We start from the raw sequence: 13,314 nt of genomic DNA, 5'->3' as shown, positions 1-13,314 counted from the left end.
GAGCCATAAAGTCATTAACCGACTCGAGTTTAATATTAAAAACGCAAGTTGAGCACGCGCGGCTGGTCTAGCATCTTGATGCCAGCTGGCGCCACACTATGGGACGTGGCGCCAGGCGCTACACTTAGCGTGTGGCGCCAAGCGCTGGCGGCTGGCGCCAATTGACGCTGATGCTGTATTTTAATCTGATTAAAATTCCTCGCAGTTTCTGTATAAAAATCCCCCTGCCCAGCCGATTCTTCTCATTATTCCAGCGAATAAATAATTCTCTTCTTTAGAAAAACAATAATCATGTATTTAGTCACCAAGACCTTCACCCAATATACTCATGAATGGTGTCGATCTCTTAATGCGAGGGAGAGAAAAGAATTAGATTTATTTCACTTGTGGGGAATTTATGGCATCAAAGGGGTAGATCTTGACCTAGACTTCATACATACCGCTTTAGAATTTTGGAATGTTGATACTCATTGTTTCAGAATAGGGTATGATGAGATTAGCCTTTTGCCAGAGGAATTTGGTGCTATCTTAGGCTTCCCTGCAATAGACCTCGTAGTAATCCCTAGAGTAGATGCATACTATTATAAGGATTTTGAGCGCTTCTTTAATTTAAAAGAAAGGATTTATCAAAAATAGTGGATGGCAACATAGTTAATTTGAAAGAATTCGCACGCCATTATTTTGATAAACCTCTTTCTGAATCTTTTCATATATATAGAAGAAGGGCGTTCTTATTTTGCATGCTTAATCAATTTTTTCTTAGTAGTGGTAAAAGTAAAGAGGGTCAATCAATTATAACCACTGTACTAGAACAAATTGAATCAGGGAGAAGTCCAATGCCATTAATAGTTGGAGAGACTATGATTAGTCTAGATGAATTGAAAAGGGATCCAAAAGCGCCTCTTCGTGGTTCTCCAATTTTATTACAGGTAGAAAAATAGTATTTTTAATTACAGAAATCAAAAAATATATTATTGTATTGTAATAATGATTTATTTGCATTGTAATTTTTTTACAGATGTGGCTAATGGAGAGGCTAGGATTAATTAGCCCTCCGGACGACATTGAAAAATATACTCCCAATTGCTTCGTGAGAAGGAAGAAGCGCATCCCTAAAATTGGGCGCTATGGGTGGAGAAAAGTCTTTGAATCACGTGATTTTGCTATTAAGTGGGTCATCCCATGGTGGAAAATAGAAAGGATGGTTGGTGTTAACAAGCAACCTTTCTGCCGTCTTCCAAGCTTATCCCGTGTAACTTATTATTACCCCTGCAGGGTAAAAAGACAATACGGCCTGCTTCAGAATATTCCTTCCGGGGATCTTCGTCCTCCCTATGAGTACCCTGTATCTCAAGAAGTAGATAGATTCGATGCTTACTGGAGCGCTAGACCTTTATGGGAAGTGATTACCCAAAAGGTTCCTCCTTCTTTGCCTAATGATGTAAAGAAGTGGTTGCTGAAGAAATCTTCGATTGATCAGGGTAGAACCAATGTGAAGAATCGTCTAGGTGACAGGGTGAATCCTGCCAAAGAATGCTTAGGTGCAAGAATTGAATATAAAACACCTACAATGCCTAGGAAGAAAAATACTACCAAAGACAAAGGAAAAAGGAAAGCTAACACCACAGACAAAAAAGCTTGGGTGGAAAAGAAGCATGGAGTGCTAGCTGAAGGGGAGACCATCTACTCCAAAATTGAATGTAGGTCCTCTAAAGTATGCCTACTAGCTAAAGTAATGGATGAAGAGGAGGAAGCAGACAAGAATTGGAAAAGAGCTAGAAAGGAAAAGAAAGATTAAGAGCATTGCATAGCTTTAGATTTATTAGACTTAGATTGTTATTTCCATTTAAAGTTAATTTATTTCAGCTTTTATTTAAATTCCATCAACAATGTAATTTTATTTTATTAATGAAATTTTAGCTTTCAATTAAATTGTTTACTTTAAATTTATTTTATTAAAGCAATGAAAATCGAAAAAAAAATTAATTTTCCAGAAATTCTTCGATTACGGAAGTCGAAAATTTTCCAAAAAACACCGAAATTCGCCCAGATTTTATTCCCAAATTGGCGCCAGTCATTGGCATTTGGCGCCTGCCATTGAAGTCTGGCGCCATGCGCCAATTCCATCGGCTGGCGCTGATGACTTCTGTCTGGCGCCAGGCTCTGTTCTGCGACGCCAATAATTCGCCGATTTGCTGTTGAAATTTTAATTAATTCTGGAACGCGAAGATGTCGAAAAATAAAGTGGTCGCACCCGTAAAGGGTTGCCTACGTATCCTTTCTTAAGGAATTAGGCCGAACGTAGCTCTCTTGAGTATCCTACTCAAGTAATTATGGGCAGTATTTTTTAAGTTGGTCAAGATTGGTCATGTTTGAGAATTCATTGCCATTCATATCAGTTAGTTTTGCTGCACCTCCTGATAGGATTGTTTTGACAATGTAGGGTCCAGACCAATTAGGTTTAAATTTTTCCCTTGGGTCTAAAACATTTTTCCTTAGTTCTTTTAATACCAAATCTCCTACTTTGATATTTCTTGTCTTGACCTTCTTGTTAAAATGCCTAGCCATACGAGTTTGGTAACACTGAGTGTGATGTAGAGCTTCTAGTCGTTTTTCGTCGAGTAGAATCAATTCTTCATATCTTGCCCTAGTCCATTCAACTTCATCGAGTTTACTCTCTAGCGCAATGCGTATAGATGGTATTTCTAGTTCGACAGGTTGTACGACATCCATTCCATATACCAAGGAGAAGGATATTATTGTGTAGGTGTAGAGCAAAGATGGAGGGACATGTTGTGAATTGGCATAAATTTGACACTTAGGGCATCTTTTTACGTATTGATGGCAATCCCTATTCATTGTAGTCCAATAATATCCTTCTCGCATTATTTTCTGGACTAACATTTTGCCATTTACATGAGTACCACAGATTCCTTCGTGAACTATTCTCATTACTCTTTGTGCATCCACCTTTCCTACACATAGGAGAGCTCGACCTTTAGGTACCCTTTTATGTAGCTCGTTGTCTATGAGTACATATTGAGAAGCCAAAAGTCTTAACGCTCGCTTTGCTCTTTTGTCATCATGAGGAGGGTATTCTCCATTGGTGACATAATTGAGTATGTCCGTGTACCACGGTTCTTCTTCTTCTTCTTCTTCTTTTTCTTGGACTAAGTCGTCGTCTTCTATAGCCTGGATGTATGCTAGTTTGTGCCTTTTTTCGATAGTTAGAGGCATTTGCTCGATCTCTGTGGGAATCCTAACCATTGAGGCTAATCTTGCCAAGGCATCAGCAAATTGGTTTTCTTCTCTAGGTAGATATGTGTATTCTACCTTCTCTAACTGATCGGTAAGAGTTTCCAGATAGGTTTGGTAAGGGGCTAGGCTTTCGCTCCTTACTTTCCACCTTTTAGATATCTGATTGATGATCAAAGAAGAGTCTCCGAATATCCTTAACTTCTTTACTCCCAATGCCAAAGCTGTTTCAAGCCTACCACGCATGCTTCATATTCAGCAGCGTTGTTGGTAACGTCGAAATCAAGCTTTATTGAGATTGGAACGTGCTCTTCTTTAGGTGATACTAGTAGCATTCCGACGCCACATCCCTTTTGGTTTGAGGCTCCGTCGAAATACAAGGTCCAAGTATCATCTTCAGTGACCATTAGGTCTTCATCTGGAAATTTATTGTCCTGTATTGGCGTCGAGTCCTCTATTGGAAAATCTGCTAGAAAGTCTGGCACCACGGATCCTTTAATAGCTTTTTGTGGCATAAACCTTACATCGAACTGGGCTAGATTGACTATCCATCTTGATATGCGTCCATTGAGTGTAGATTTCTCGAACAGATACTTGAGTGGATCTAATCGGGAGACTACAAAAACGGTGTGCACCAACATGTAATTTCTTAGCTTAGTTGTGGCCCACACCAAGGCGAGGCACAATTTCTCGAGCGGTGTATAGCGTGTTTCGTATTCGAGCATCTTTTTACTTAGGTAATAGATTGTGTTCTCTTTGCCTTCTAATTTTTGTGCTACCATGGCTCCCATTGTCTCTTTGGTAACCGTCAAATATAACCTAAGAGGTATTCCGAGAAGTGCTGGCGCTAATACGGGAGGATTTGCGAGATAGGCTTTGATCTTTTCAAAGGCTTTTTGACACTCGTCATCCCATATTACCGGTACATTCTTCTTGAGCTTCTTGAAGATTGGTTCACATATCGTCGTCAGTTTTGATATGAACCTACTTATGTATTGCAACTGGCCAATAAATCCTCGAATCTGCTTCTCAGTCTTGAACGGTGGCATTGACATGATTGCTTTAATCTTGGTTGGATCTACCTCTATTCTTCTAGAGCTTATGAAGTATCCCAAGAGCTTGCCTGAGGTGACTCCAAAAGCACATTTCGATGGATTCAACCTCATGTTATATTTTCTTAGCCTTTCGAAAAATTTCCTTAAGGCTACTTGATGGCCTGGATGGTCTTTTGATTTTACAATCATGTCGTCGACATATACCTCGACTTATTTGTGCATCATGTCATGGAGTAAGGCAGTTGCTGCACGTTGGTAAGTAGCACCCGCGTTTTTCAACCCAAATGGAATTACCGTTTCTCTGTGTCTTCTTCTGCCATGAGAATCTGATTGTACCCTGCGTATCCATCCGTGAATGAGAGAAGCGCGTGATTTGCCGTGTTGTCTACCAGAATATCGATGTGTGGAAAAGGGAAGTCGTCCTTTGGACTTGCCTTATTTAGATCTCGATAGTCGACACACATCCTTACCCTTCCGTCTTTCTTCGGAACTGGGACGACGTTGGCGACCCATTCGGGGTATTTGGATACCTTGATGAAACCTGCAGTTATTTGTTTTTGAACTTCTTCTTTTATTTTAAGTGCTACGTCGGGTTTCATTCGACGCAACTTTTGTTTTACAGGTTTCATTCCTGGAATTAGTGGTATAGTGTGTTGAGCTATCTCTCTATTAATTCCTGGCATATCTTCATATGACCAAGCAAATACATCGATAAATTCTTTAAGTAAGTTAATTAAATCGGTTCTTTCTTATTTATTCAATGTTAGTCCGATTTTAACTTCTTTTTTATGAGTTGAATCATTCGAGATGTCAACTGTTTCAGTTTCTTCAATTACTGGTGTTTTCTTTTCGAGTTTTTCCATTGCTTTAATAATTTCTTTGTCTTTTTCATCGTTAGCTAAGCAATGCTCCTCATCTTGGGTTAGAGAAGAACACGAGAAGTAAGGAGAGCATTTCGAACATTCGCGCATATGGGTTCCCAATTGGAGTGTAGATTCTATTGCTCTTCTTGGGTTTTTCAGTGACTTGTAAGGGAAAGTGCTTTGCCTCATAAGTCGTCCTCACTGGTGTAAATTCTCTTTTAGGTTCTTCTTTCGGAAGTGGAAGCTCATCATATTTCTTATGGAGTTCGTTGATAACTTTGAGAGCTTCACGTAGTAGTTGCGATGCCTCCTTCATAGACAGTGTGAGCAATTGTATATCTTCCTTATTCGCCGGTTCTGGAAGGCTATCCTTGACATCGAAAAAGATCTCCTCTTCTTTTTCTATGGCACTGATTTCTTCAACAGGTCTAATGAGAGAGGAGGGGTCAACCTCGTTTTCCTTATCGGAGATGGCTAGGGTATGAGCTAGAGGTGCATTGTCGATGCTTGGCTTCTTACTGGCAGGGGGCAATGGCAGTTTGTTATTGTCTATTAGGTCTTGGATAGCTTCCTTAAGTTTCCAACAGCTTTCAGTAGAATGGCCCCTACCTTGGTGATACTTGCAGTGTGCATTAGGGTTCCAGTTAACCGACCTCTTCTCGACTGGTGGGTCCCCAAATGGTCCAATGGGAGTTATAAGACCTTTTGCATTTAATCGATCAAACGCAGTGTCATAACTCATGCCAATAGGAGTGAAGTTCCTCCAAAATGGTTTCTTCTGTCCTTGGTTGTTCATGGCAAGAACTTCTCCTAAATTAAAGGTGCTAACATTATTTGAGTGGGCGGTTTTGGAAGAAGAAGGATTGTCGTTCTTCTTTCCTTTCCAGCCACTGTTAGAGTTATTGTTGGCAGCTTTTGACTTAGCCAAGTCATCTTCAATATTGATCCCAATGTCATAAACAGCCTTAAAGGTATGGAGATTATTTTGATATTTAAGATGCTTGGAATATTTTTCTTGGAGATTCTTGATAAACAGTCTCACAGACTCTTTTTCGCTTGGCACCTCAATCATTTTAGCTGAGGTTTCTCTCCACTTGTTAAAGAAAGAGGTGAAGCCTTCATTCTCTTTCTGTTTGAGGATTTCAAGTTCTCTATGGTCAGTCTCGACTTGAATGTTGCACTTGTACCTATCTACGAAAGCGTTTGCTATAGACTCCCAGGTAGAGGTCTTTTCTTTCTCGAGAGAAAAGAACCATTGTTGGCAAACGGTCTCGAGAGATAGCGAGAATAGAGAAGGGAATACCTTCTTATCAATACCCTTGATACTCATTATTGTTTCAAATGCTCTTAAATGGAAGTAAGGGTTGTCAATTGCTCTGAATTTTGGGATGTCGTTGGCGTTGAACTTCTGCGGAAGAAGATATTTGTCCACCGAGACCCCTTGTGATGTAAGCTCTTGAAACTTGTAGTCGCTGGACAACTTGCTTAGGCTCTCTTGCATGAGGTCCATTTGTTGTTGCTTCACGGGATCGTCGATCCTAAGTGCGAGAAGCTTCAGTGTCTCAGTCACAGTAGCCAGTTGTTCTTAAGATCATTGACTTCTTCTTGAGTTGCCATTATAAACCTAGCTTTCCTCTTGCGAGCTATAGGTTTGTCGAAAAGTTGGACTTGTACGAAGAGGTTATCTTTGATTAATCGTCCTTCCTTTCTTAACCACGCGCTGTAAATTAAACCATTTTGCGTTTTAATTACTTGACTCGAATCAACTTGACTTTATGGTTTATTTTAAGGAAAAAAGAAAAAAGTTCAAAAAAAAGGTGCATATTTTTGGCAAAAATAATGTACATATTTTCAGGGAACTAAGTATTATTATTTTTATATTGGAGGATTAATATCCGACTTACCCCCCTAAAAAAATGACGGAAAAATGCGCACACAAGACTCTCTTAATCATGGTCAAAGTATGTGTATTGGTGTGTGCGTTGAGTGTAAGTGACATGCTTGGACTCTTGTGTAAGACCATGGGACTTAGTGCCTAAACTCTATCATTGATTCAATTAAATATTATTGACAGCAAAATTAACCGAATTAAACAGAAAACTGATTAATTAGACCCTAGGTGATGACTCGACAAATAATCCGAACTGTCGGCCAAGCGGCAAGACTGGCGTCACACTGTGGAGCTTGGCGCCAGACAACATAGCTATCTTCAGGCGCTACACACCATAGTGTGGCGCTACAGCTCAGACCTTGGCGCCAATAGTGGAGCTTCGGTCTGGGACTGTTTTCGGTGTTATTAGTCAACTGGAGTATGCCTAAAGTCGTACTAGGTCAATTCCGATTAAAATATTAGACTTTATTGATTAATTAATTAATTAATTAGGCAAAGTTCTTTAAATCATTAATTTATTTAGTCTCAACACAAGTCAACAAACGGTTAAGAGAAACATATATATGCACAAAAAATGATGCACAATTAGTCAAGTAGGCACAATATGATGCAATGCGTTCGCAACCTAACCATGGCTCTAGTTCTCTAAAGTTCGGGATATGGTTTAGTCAAAGAGGGTCCATGGTTAATTGTCCGGATGCACCGCGCGGAAGCCTAACCGTAAAGGGTTGGCGCGAGTGGATGGGAGACCGCGAGTTTTAGAAAAAACTCGCTTCCATGGTTTGGTGAATTCAACATCTCGGATGTACCCTTTGTTGCACGGAGCGTTCAATCGGGTAGATGGAGCATGAATTCCCAGAGGGTTATGTCCATATGTAGAACACATATGGGTTTCAGAAAAGTGAGAAAAAATTTAATCAGGAAGTAGGATCGAGCAAACAATACGAAAAACCGGTCGAAATTAGAACGCGTATTTCTGGCTCGGTATTGGGGGAAATTGGCGCCAGCAATCAGAGACTGGCGCCAGCTTTTAACTGTAGCACCTGGCGCCAATACTAGCGTCTGGCGCTACGACTAAAATGTTGGCGCCAATGCTCTGGCCCCTGACGCTACTTCCCACATGCCTCAGCAGCTTTCTGTGCTCGATAAAATTTTCCAATTTCGCGCGGTGTTATTTCGGTCCTAGTTGTGAAAGATATTTCTCAAATTTCCTACGTGTAAAATCCTATGTTTTTTGACTCATTACGGATGGTCTTTCCAATGAGATCTTTTTTTATGCATATGACAATAATGTTAATCAAAATTACGCACATGAAATACTTAGAACTTTTCGAGTCTCATCCACTCATTCTAAATCATTGCCGAAACAAATTCAGGAATTAAAATAGAAATCCTCCCTAGTGGAGTCGCCAAAAAACTGTAGGGAATAATTTCAAGCTTTAATCCCACTAGCTTGAACCCCACTGTGATCATACACTAAAGTACGGTGGCGTCCAAAAGGGAAGAAGATAGAGCAAAAGAGTCGCCAACAAGTTTTTAAGGAATTTGTAAACCGTTCATAGGATGAAGGTTACACCCCTTAACGATCCAAGAGATCGTCAACTCCATAAGGTTATGAACCAAATAAGGGTTCAGGGATGATGGTACAAATCCAACCTAAAAGAGATTGAACCTGCCCTAATAATAGGTCTCTACTTTATTCTGCTCATATTCATGTGCGCTTTCTGATTAACATGCAATCAATAGGATTAACCCTTAACCTGTTTATCTATGTTGGTTGAATATTAATGCACAAATAAACTATTATTGGCGATCACTTGAATTATAAGCACAATTAAACCTAACAAGATTATTAATATCTTATTAAGCGTGATGACAAGTACAAAATTCCCTTTAAACACGCATAAAAAGCGTGATCAAGCAATAAATAACGCATCAAGCAACATAATAAATAATCATAATCACGATAACGAATATCGTAATCATAGCAATCATAATTATAATAATATTCATGTTAAAGCATAAAAGTAAGATCCTAGGCATGATACTAACAAGATTAATAACAAACCCTAGCATGTCACTAAGCAATAAAAATCAAATCTTTAACCCTAACATGATACTAACATGAATAAATATTAGGAAGAGAATAAAAGGCATCGATCATCGCAATCATATTTAATATTAAAAAATACTCTAGACATGATACTAGGAATATCATAGTAACAATATAATTTAAACATGATAATATCAATAAATCAATTAAAGTACTTACTTTGATGCCTCGTACCTCTTTCTAATAACAAAATACACACGTTAGTAACTTCAAGGAAAATAATAAACAAACAATTAAATTAAATAATTGAAAGAGAGATTTGGGACCAAACCCTCAGAAATTAAACCTTTCACGTCTAGGGCGAAGGCAACTTCGAATATAGCTAGGTGTTTCTAGATCTTGCGAATGCAGAATTTTGTATTAAAACAAAGTAAGAAAGAATGAAAGAAAGAGATGACTGAATTAGAGAATGCTAAAGAATTAATGATTGTTGATGATAACTTGCGAATGAGGAGAATTGGTGAATGAAAACGGAGTTTTTAATACGATATTTATAGAGAAAATTAGCCAAAAAAGATAAATAAAAAAACAGAGTCTGATGCTCAGAAAACAGAGCTGGCGCCAGGCACCAACACTAGCGCCAGGCGCAATGGCTAGCGCCAGGCCTAGTTCCAGGCGCCAAGGCCTGGGGTTAGGCGCCAAGCCTGATACCAACGCGTTTTCGAAAATCCGATAAGTTTACCGTACTAGAGGATAAAATAATATAATTTCTTCGAAAATGCTATTTGATTTTGATTAAAACTCTGAAAAGTCAACAAAAGCCAATTTATCAATGCTAATTGAATTAGGAATGAAAAGAACCTTCTAGAAGACTAAAACCATTCCTAATTGCATTAGGAATGATAAATCATATTAGGACCTCCCCTAGATCATTGGGCCGCATATAAAGCTCAAACCGGGCCCAGTTTGGTAAATTGGCCATAACTTCCTCAATATTCATCGGAATTGGGCTTATAATATATCGTTGCAATCCCCATCCAACTACACTACTATTGGACCCATATCATGGACCAACCAAACTGGATTGGCTATTTTCTTAAAATAAAGTTTTCAAAAACAGAGAGAAGAGAAAAAGAATTAAAACTATCCGCAACACTAGACTTTCCACACTTTCACTTCATTCGATTATGATTCGACATGAAAGGTACTCATCACTGGGTTTAGTTTTGGGGAGACACAAATGGGTGTCTACACCCATCCTAGTACTACTCTCGCCCAAGCACGCTTAACTGTGGAGTTCTGATGGGATCCGGTGCATTAGTGCTGGTATTATCGCACCCATTTATTATTGCGCTATTTTGTATTTATACCCTTTCCAGCCCCTGATTTCCTTCGAAATGCCGTAACTTTGTGTCCGATCGTCCGAATTAAACATTTTTTTTTTTCAAATTGGTTATTTTTTCGAGATCTACGCGTCCCAAACCATTTCCCATCTCAAAATAACCGAAAACAAATAAAAATTATGAATTCGGCAAAAATGGGGTGCAACACGAGGACTTCCCAGGAGGTCACCCATCCTACTACTACTCTCGCCCAAGCACGCTTAACTGCGCAGTTCTGATGGGATCCGGTGCATTAGTGCTGGTATGATCACACCCATTTACTTATAGCGCTATTTTGTATTTATATCCTTTTCAGCCCCTGATTTCCTTCGAAATGCCGTAACTTTGTGCCCGATCGTCCGAATTAAACATTTTTTTTTTCAAATTGGTTATTTTTTGGAGATCTACGCGTCCCAAACCATTTCCCATCTCAAAATAACCGAAAACAAATAAAAATTACGAATTCGACAAAAAAGGGGTGCAACACGAGGACTTCCCAGGAAGTCATTCATCCTAGTACTACTCTCGCCCAAGCACGCTTAACTGCGGAGTTCAGATGGGATCCATAATATCAATAAATCAATTAAAGTACTTACTTTGATTCCTCATACCTCTTTCTAATAACAAAATACACACGTTAGTAACTTCAAGGAAAATAATAATCAAACAATTAAATTAAATAATTGGAATAGAGATTTGGGACCAAACCCTCAGAAATTAAAACCTTTCACGTCTAGGGCGAAGGCAACTTCGAATATGGCTAGGTGTTTCTAGATCTTGCGAATGCGGAATTTTGTATTTAGAAACAAAGTTTTTAAAAGAAAGAAAGAGATGAATGAGAGAGATGAATGATAAAGAAAAACTTGTGAATGAAAACTGATTGTTGATGATAACTTGCGAATGAGGAGAATCGGTGAATGAATGGTGAGAATTGGTGAATGTAAACGGAGTTTTTAATACGATATTTATAGAGAAAATTAGCCAAAAAAGATAAATTAACAAAACAGAGTCTGACGCTCAGAAAACAAAGCTGGCGCCAAACCTGGCTAGCTGGCGCCAGGCACCAGCACTAGCGCCAGGCGTCAGGCCTGGTTCTAGGCGCCAAGGCCTGGGGTCAGACGCCAAGCTTAAATTTAACGCGTTTTCAAAAATCCGATAAGTTTACCGTACTAGAGGATAAAATAATATAATTTCTTCGAAAATGCTATTTGATTTTGATTAAAACTCTGAAAAGTCAACAAAAGTCAATTTATCAATGCTAATTGAATTAGGAATGAAAAGAACCTTCTAGAAGAATCTAGAAGAGTAAAACCATTCCTAATTGCATGAGGAATGATAAATCATATTAGGCCCTCCCCTAGATCATTGGGCCGCACATAAAGCTCAAACCGGGCCTAGTTTAGTAAATTGGCCATAACTTCCTCAATATTCATCGGAATTGGGCTTATAATATATCGTTGGAAAGCTCTTTGCAAGCCCCATCCAACTACACTACTATTGGACCCATATCATGGACCAACCAAACTGGATTGGCTGTTTCCTTAAAATAAGTTTTCAAAAACAAAGAGAAGAGAAAAGAAATTAAAACTTTCCGCAACACTAGAATTTCCACACATTCGCTTCATTCGATTATGATTCGATGTGAAAGGTACTCATCACCGGGTTTGGTTTTGAGGAGACACAAATGGGTGTCTACAGAAGCCCCCACTTTGACTGAGTTTGGAGAAACGCAAGTTTCGAAAACAAAAGTCAAAGTATCGATAGGGACGGAGAATGATTCAGAACGTTCTGCGATCCTAAATCACTCTTGTAACGCCGATACCTGCAAAACTAGCGTTAGTTAAACAGATAAAAGAGTTAAGAAACGCGTATCTTGCACCGTCGAGCACACGTCTCTGAAAGTAACCAATTCGTTTTGATGACCTCTACAAGCTGGAGAATGCCATCCCGCTTGAAAACCGCTACGCCTGTAACTGTTTCCAAATTAGAAGATTGCCTCGCCTGAAACGATCCTCTTCTGCTTTGATAATATTCCACATCCTAGGGAATACCATCGAAGATTATTTCTCTTGAAACAATCTCCATCCGCATTGATAATATTCCACATCCTAGGGAATACAGTCGAAGATTATTTCTCTTGAAACAATCTCCATCCGCATTGATAATATCCCACGTCCAAGGGAATACTATCGAAGATTATTTCTCTTGAAACAATCTTCAGTTATTTGTGACAACTCTCCGCAAGCTAGGGAATGATGTCTTGCTGCTTCGATGTTTACTCGTCTCTTGAACAAAGAGCTTCTTTTTCCACTGTGATAGTCTTCGAAAAGATCACTGATTTTGCTATGCCAGTACGTCGGCGCTTTGCTGCTTGTGAACCAGTATGTCGGTGCTTTTGCTGTGATGACAATCCTCTTTTCTTTAGGAATAGTTGCCAACACAACTCTTGTATGATGTATGACAATCCGATTTAGGGAAAGTTGTCAATGCTTCGTAACAATCCATCCTTGGAAATGTTGCCACGATGAAGCGACAATCCGTATCTCGGAAAATTTGTCAAAATCCAATCTTTGGAAAAGTTGCCAATGCTTCGTAACAATCTTTCATAAGAACTTTGCTACGATCGACAATCCACATCTTGGAATATAACTCTTGAAAGCAATCCATCTTGGAAATTTGCCAACGCTTATGCGACAATCCTTTTAGGAAAATATTGCCACAATTGACAATCCGCGTCTTGGAACATTTGCAAAAAAGAGTCGACCGACAATCCACTACGGGAAAATTTGCCACTTACTGAAATGAATGACAATCC

The 13,314-nt window shown here is 39.1% G+C and overlaps 1 non-coding gene across 1 annotated transcript; it reads right to left on the bottom strand.

Moving 5' to 3' along the window:
• Positions 1–10,656: 10,656 nt before the first annotated feature.
• On the bottom strand, positions 10,657–10,775 carry LOC145560736 (5S ribosomal RNA). Its single transcript, XR_014093352.1, has one exon. It is a non-coding gene; the product is annotated as a 5S ribosomal RNA (ribosomal RNA).
• Between the last annotated feature and the right edge of the window lie 2,539 nt (positions 10,776–13,314).

This window comes from Chenopodium album, chromosome 9 (genome assembly GCF_948465745.1).
Source record: "Chenopodium album chromosome 9, dcCheAlbu1.1, whole genome shotgun sequence".
Taxonomy (NCBI): Eukaryota; Viridiplantae; Streptophyta; class Magnoliopsida; order Caryophyllales; family Amaranthaceae; genus Chenopodium; species Chenopodium album.
Note: the sequence above shows the minus strand (reverse complement) of the source record. Positions and strands in the feature narration are given on the sequence as shown.